The 7,644-nt window shown below is 37.0% G+C and overlaps 1 long non-coding RNA gene across 5 annotated transcripts; it reads right to left on the reverse strand.

The window, feature by feature from the left end:
• Window positions 1-3,517: 3,517 nt before the first annotated feature.
• LOC131541949 (uncharacterized) lies at window positions 3,518-6,941 on the reverse strand. Of its 5 annotated transcripts, none has more exons than XR_009271634.1 (8): window positions 6,682-6,941; window positions 5,698-6,498; window positions 5,512-5,596; window positions 5,325-5,420; window positions 5,104-5,178; window positions 4,917-5,021; window positions 4,573-4,808; window positions 3,518-3,834 (listed from the first exon to the last, which is right to left on the reverse strand). It is a non-coding gene; the product is annotated as an uncharacterized LOC131541949 (long non-coding RNA). The 5 variants fall into 5 exon arrangements; XR_009271630.1 differs by having other exon boundaries at window positions 3,519-3,834; window positions 5,512-6,195; window positions 6,341-6,498; XR_009271631.1 differs by having other exon boundaries at window positions 3,519-3,834; window positions 5,512-5,810; window positions 6,022-6,498.
• Window positions 6,942-7,644: the final 703 nt, after the last annotated feature.

Consider the following 7,644-nt stretch of genomic DNA (forward strand, 5'->3'; position numbering starts at 1 on the left):
TGAGAAAAAAGGAAGAAATTTGATTTATTGTTTAGTAGTTTCTATGTCTTAATTATTATTTTTTTCCCCCTATGTGATTATGTGTTTCTTTTATTTATTTATTTTTCTCCTCTTAAACATTGTTCTACAGTTTAACCCTCTGGGGTCTGAGGTCATTTTGGGGCCCTTGAGATGTTTTGACATGCCCTGATATTTGTGCTTATTTCAGCTACTTAAAACATACTATTGACCAACATGTAATTTTTTTTGTATTCAGCACAAACTGTGCTACAATAATATGTGACCAAGATGGATGTACATGTTTGCATTTTTTTTGAAAAAAAATATTATGCGTGGTTTGTAAGTTTTGGGGAAAAAAATGTAGCTGAAATAAGGCCATAAAACCCACACTAAATAGTCCTGAACAAGACTTTTGAGTAATCAGTCTTGTAGGCTAGAATATTTACTTCAAAATTATGTGAAAATCATTCTGCTTACTCATTCACAGAAAACAATATATTGATTTAAAATTTTCAAGACATGTTTTGTCATCGAGGGTCTATATGCGAGGGAGTGGTAATGGCCATGAATATTAAGTGAGTCTCACCTGAGAGACAAAGGGCCCTCCCCTATGGGCCCCTAATGGCCCATCAGTGTGACTGTGAGGCAGGTAACACTGAAAAAAATGATTTGTTGGATTTACTCAATTGAATTACACAAAAAAAAGAGATTTGTTGGATTTACTCAATTGAATTATGGACATTGGTTCCACACGTTTAGTTTGAGTTCACAGTGTCCTACACATTTATGTGGTTTCATTATAATACTTTTGTGTTAATCAGATGTATTTTCAAAAAGTAATGTGTACATAGTCTTTTTAAGTTATCCTAACATAATTCAGTTATGTTAGCTTAACATTATTATTTTATTTTAGATGCTTCGATTATGTTAAGTCAGTGCAATTAAATTAAGTTAGCTTAACATAATTTTGATAACTTGTACAAATTTTAATGGTTTGTTGTTTCATTTCATTTTCAATAACACAAAAACCTTCTGTAAAGCCTTTATTTAATCATTTGAACAATGCGTCATTTAAAGGACATGTCTAAACACTTTCAAAAACTTAGCATGAATAACTTCTCTGATGATTCACTGTAAAACCCGACAAGTTAAGTTAACTCAAACCGTTTGAGTAAAACGATTGCCTTAAAACATTTAAGTTTTTAAAACTAACAATTAAGAGTGCTCTGAACATATTTCAGTTGAGTTCAGTTAAGTGATTAATTAAGTGCTGATTGAGCATTAGTGATGAACACCTGCTGTTAACAAACAGAATCACTGACAGAAAGAGAAACACAAGAACAACAACTGACTTCAGACACAGCCTTAGATGAAATCAACTGAAATAAATACATTAAATCTCTCAAAACCTGATTAAACAACCCCACAAACAGCATCACCAGCTCCACTTATTAATAACCAGACTGACTTTATTTCTGTCAGACATCTACAGAAGATCTTATTGAGAATTAACTAAGGTTTAGATGCTGATTTATTGTTTCATTTGAAGTAACCATGTTAGAGATCAGTGTCTGCTTTAGTTGGGCTCTTGACCCTTGACTTCTGTGTTAGCTGTTTTTTTTCTCTGGTTGTTGTAATCAAGTGTTCCTCGAACATATTTGTTACAACTCAAAAGTCCAGAAGAAATTTTCGGTAGTTGGTTGTTATATATTTATAATGACGATCATCTGTAAGTGAGCTGATCTCGTTGAGCGTGAAGATAGACTCATTGTGTGTCTAATCTCTGGTTAAACGGATGTTGTATTGATTACAGTAAAAGTGATTCTAAGAGCCACTGGTTCTGTGATAGTCAGTTAATAAAGGGCTTTCCAAACAGTTTGTCCACAAAAAGTTTGAATCTATGGCAGAAAATAGACTCACACAGACATCAAGAATCAGCTTATGAACCTCAACAATGGTGACCATTAAAAAAAAATTCATGCTGCAATGCATGCTGGGAGCCATAGATGAGTTTTGTACTATGCTAGTACCCAGCATGCATTGCAGCATGATTTTTATTTTTTTTTAATGGTCACCATTGTTGAGGTTCATAAGCTGATTCTTGATGTCTGTGTGAGTCTAGTTACTGCCATAGATTAAAACTTTTTGTGGACAAACTGTTTGGAAAGCCCTTTATTAACTGACTGTCACAGAACCAGTGGCTCTTAGAATCGCTTTTACTGTAAACAATACAACATCCGTTTAACCAGAGATTAGACACACAATGAGTCTATCTTCACGCTCAACGAGATCAGCTCACTTACAGATGATCGTCATTATAAATATATAACGAGCAACTACCGATAATTTTCTCTGGGCTTTTGAGCTGCAACAAATATGTTCGAGGAACATTTGATTACAACAACCAGAGAAAAAAAACAGCTATCACAAAACTCAAGGGTCAAGAGCCCAACTAAAGCAGACACTGATCTCTAACATGGTTACTTCAAATGAAACAATAAATCAACATCTAAACCTTAGTTAATTCTCAATAAGAGCTTCTGTAAATGTCTGACAGAAATAAAGTCAGTCTGGTTATTAATAAGTGGAGCTGGTGATGCTGTTTGTGGGGTTGTTTAATCAGATCTTGAGATTTAATGTATTTTATTTCAGTTGATTTCATCTAAGCATGTGTCTAAAGTCAGTTGTTGTTCTTGTGTTTCTCTTTCTGTCAGTGATTCTGTTTGTTAACAGCAGGTGTTCATCACTAATGCTCAAGCAGCACTTAATTAATCACTTAATTGCTTAACTGCAATGTATATCTTATTTTAGTGAACTCAACTGAAATAAGTTCAGGGCACTCATAATTGTTAGTTTTAAAAACTTAAATGTTTTAAGGCAATAAGTTTCATCAAACGGTTTGAGTTACCCTAACTTGTCAGGTTTTTAAGGCAATCGGTTTCCTCAAACAGTCTGAGTTACCCTAACTGTTGGGTTTTACAGTGTATAGTTTTATTACATTTAATCATCAGAGAAGTTATTCATGCTAAGTTTTTGAAAGCAAAATGTTGTTTAGACATGTCCTTTAAATGACGCATTGTTCAAATGATTAAATAAAGGCTTTACAGAAGGTTTTTGTGTTATTGAAAATGAAATGAAACAACAAACCATTAAAATTTGTACAAGTTATCAAAATTATGTTAAGCTAACTTAATTTAATTGCACTGACTTAACATAATCGAAGCATCTAAAATAAAATAATAATGTTAAGCTAACATAACTGAATTATGTTAGGATAACTTAAAAAGACTATGTACACATTACTTTTTGAAAATACATCTGATTAACACAAAAGTATTATAATGAAACCACATAAATGTGTAGGACACTGTGAACTCAAACTAAACGTGTGGAACCAATGTCCATAATTCAATTGAGTAAATCCAACAAATCTTTTTTTCAGTGAAGAGAGAATGTGAGGAGATTTGAAAAAAAGTTTTTTTTTAATTATTTGTATTTTATTTACAACACAGTATAATCAAAACATACATAATGAAGGTCAAAGACACATTATTGTGCACACTGATCTAACCACAGAGATGTGAACAGACTTTGAGTCATTCCTGCAACAGATTCTGTTCAACAAGTGAAACAAGTAAATTATACCTGATATTTACGTGTTTTATTTAAGTGTTTCTACTTCTTTCCATGGATTCAAGAAGAAAAAAACATAATCAGTAGAGAAGGAGCTTGTTTTGACATAGAATATCAGTGTAGTTGAACATCTGATGTTGGTGCAGCGCTCTCAGAGGAAACCAGTTTGAAGAGACATCAGGATACATCTGGTGCTGGTATCTGATTCAATAAAATACAAACAAAAAAACATTTGTGAGCATGTTAATATCAGGAACATCTGTATATATATCATAAATATCATATATATCACTATCATAAAAAAGAGAAAGAAATCTTATATCTGAGAAACTAATTATTATTGTTTAGCACGTTATTAAAATATATTTCTGAACAGAGTAGGCTATTAATAATAAACATGTACTAAACATACTTAGACTCGTAGCATTCATCATGTTACAGTGTACACTCATATTACTTTTATTGTTTTATATAGAGCATGAAAACATCATAGCGCTGTAAGAAATTTAAATACAATGAATTGCCTATCATATTCAAAATGTTTTACACGATTTCAAACATTGTAGTCAGGAATTATAGTTTGGGAAAAACTCAACTATGATTTTGTAGTCATATAGTCTAGTATGTATGATTTTATAGTAGCCTATGATATGATTCTGTAGCCACAGACTCAAACATGCTTTGTACAATAAAAGGATGTACTTTGTACTATAAAAAAAATTATATTTTATATCTGAGAAACTAATTATTATTGTTTAGCACGCTATTAAAATCTATTTGTGAACAGAGTATTAATAATAAACATGGTCTAAACATTCTTAGACGCGTAGCATTCATCATGTTGTCGTTTGGGGGAAAACCCAGCTAACTGTTAGTAAATCCTTTCAAGTTTATGTTACAATAAAACGGTAACTAATGTAAAAAAGAAACATTACTTACTCATCTCCTCTGCTGGATGAAATCGTGTTCTTCTTTCGAGGGAAATCCTGCTTTTACTCGGCGCGTCTTCCAGAAACGAACAGTAGCCGCGATGCATCTCCTCACTCTTTGTTTGTGTTGGGCGTTTGCACGCGCGCACGCCCCACGTGGCACGTTGCTCACTATCTGTAGCTCAGCACTTCAAGGACCTTCAAACTGTTCTCAATTGACTGCAGGAAGCTGGATTGACCATAAACCTTAAAAAGAGCAAGTTCTGCCTTACAGAAATTACATTCCTGGGACATGTGGTTAGCATCAATGGCATCACAGCAGACTCATCCAAAGTTGAGGCCATCAGATCTTACCCTGTGCCAAGGAACATCAAAGAGGTCCAGCGTTTTCTTGGACTAGCTGGATGGTATCACCGCTTTGTCCCAAATTTCTCCAAGATCGCTGAACCCATCAATGCACTGAAAAAGAAGGGACATTCTTTTCACTGGTTACCCCAATGCCAGGAAGCTTTTGAACAATTGAAGGCACATCTCGCATCACCTCCTATCCTTGGCCATCCAGATCTCCAACTTCCGTTCATCATGTACACCGATGCCAGTGATTCCGGACTCTGTGCTGTATTAACACAACGGAAAGCTCAAGGACTAGAGAAAGTCATTGCATACGCAAGCCGCACCCTTAACAAAGCCGAGACAAATTACTCTGCTACAGAGAAAGAGTGCCTAGCAGTCATATGGGCACTTGAGAAATGGCAACATTACCTGGAGCACAAGATGTTCACCGTAGTCACTGACCATTCTGCACTACAGTGGGTCTTAAGTTCCCCAAAAACCACCAGCCATCTCATTAGATGGGCCCTACGATTGCAAAGGTTTGATTTTGTCATTGAATACTGAAAGGGAAAACTCAATGTAGCACCTGATGCTTTGTCTAGGATTTCCAGCTTACCTTGTTGCAGCTTGTACTCCAGCCAGAAGGAGGATATTGAGTTTCCAGTCTCTGTTGTCAATATGGGAGGAACAACAGAAAGATCCTGAGATCATAAATGTTTTTAAAGCATTGGCAGAGGACAATAACAGTGATCTAAAAGACAAATATGAAGTTGTGGAGGACAGATTATATCACAAGACCCACCTGTCAAATGGCCAAGTTCACTACAGAGTGTACCTGCCTAGCAGTCTTATTCCAGCTGTCCTTCATCACTACCATTCCCATCCTTTAAGCGGCCATGGAGGTATCTACAAAACCTACAAGCGACTACAAGATGTTGTTTTCTGGCCAGGGATGTGGACTGATGTCAAAAATTATGTTAAGCACTGTATAAAGTGTCAAACACTTAAAAGTGAAAACCAGAAACCGGCTGGGAAGCTACAACCCATTACCATCTCGCAACCCAACAAAATGGTGGGTGTCGACATAATGGGGCCGTTGCCAAGCAGCACACAACGTCATGAATACCTTCTGGTTTTTGTGGATTACTTCACTCGCTGGGTTGAGTTGTTTCCCATGCGCCGTGCAAATGCACAAACCATAGCGAAGATTCTCAGGACCGAAATCCTTACCCGGTGGGGTGTTCCAGACTTCATCTTGTCTGACCGTGGTACCCAATTTGTTTCCAACATATTCAAAGAGCTGTGTGCAAAATGGAATCTCAACCAAAAATTAACAACAGCATATCACCCCCAAACGAATATGACTGAGAGAGTTAACCGGACCCTAAAATGCATGATTGCCTCGTACGTGGATGACAACCACAAGAAGTGGGATCAACATTTACCTGAACTCCGGTTTGCAATTAATTCAGCTGTGCAGGAAAGCATTGGGATGTCCCCTGCAGAACTCCAAATAGGGAAAAGCCCCATGGATAAATTACTCCAAGTTCAGAGCCTTTCGCCATCCACACCATCATATGATGTTGTCCACCATCTAGTGCAACTGAAATTGAAGGCAGAGGAGTGTTGCAAGAAAGCCCAAAAAAGACAGCTCAGAAGTTACAATAAAACCTGCCGTGAAGCCTCCTTTGAAGGAAAAAGCCGTGTGTGGTTAAGAAATTTTCCTCAGTTCAGTGCTCAACATAATTTTAGTGCAAAACTGGCCCCTAAGTGGAAAGGTCCTTACCGGGTTTTAAAGCGGTTAGGCCCGTTGAATTATCAGATAACGTTGGAAGACACTGGAGAGGACGTCCGCACAGCACACGTGTGCAACCTCAAACCATGCTATCCAACAGCAGAGGAATTGGAGTCCCAGGAAAAACAAACTCCTTAACTTATTTCAAGAAACCTCTGATGATGAAGAATTCCTAGGTTTCTAATTCGTTTTCTCTTTTAACAACCATGGGTTGTTTACTTCCAGGAGGGGAGAGTGTGGCAATGCGGAAAATCCGTGCCACAGAAATAATTTTACTTTCACTTTGTGTGTTTGGGGGTGGAGTGTTCAATTAACGGCGGAAGGAAGGAGGATAGGAAGCGAGTCGTACCTGAGAAAAATTGCGTCATCAGTAGGTTTGCAGTGGTGAGAGTGAAGGGATTACCGTGTGACGTGGAAAGACTGCCACTTGTCGAACTGTTGCTTCCTGTGAGCGATGTCTGGTGCGTCGTGGAGTTCACTTGACTTTCAAGCGGTGCACACCACGATCATCTGTTGTTAGTAAAACTGTTCTGAAGACAAGTGATGGCTGCTCATCCACCTGTCCTGGTGTCGGACAAAACCCGAAACACTGTCCAGTTTCCTTTATGACTGCAAACGTGGTCAGTACCTCTAGCCGCCAACATACACTCATTCATTCACTCCTACACACGCACGCACGCACTCGCACAACATTCACTTCCGCACATTCGATGTGCTTATTGTATTTATATAGTGTTATTGGTTATTTTTTTGCTTTAAGATTATTGTTCGATGTTTTTCCTTAACTATGAAATGAACAGTGTTTTATGTTTCTTTTTTCTCTCTTTTTATGGACAAATTATGATTGTGGACACGAATCTGCCTATGTTGGTAACGTGAATTAGCGTGATGCAATTTCTGCACGGCTTCCAAAGAGAACTGAAGTGCTGAACTTTTTTTTTTTTTTTTCCTGTG

The sequence above is a fragment of the Onychostoma macrolepis genome, chromosome 01 (assembly GCF_012432095.1).
Source record: "Onychostoma macrolepis isolate SWU-2019 chromosome 01, ASM1243209v1, whole genome shotgun sequence".
Taxonomy (NCBI): domain Eukaryota; kingdom Metazoa; phylum Chordata; class Actinopteri; order Cypriniformes; family Cyprinidae; genus Onychostoma; species Onychostoma macrolepis.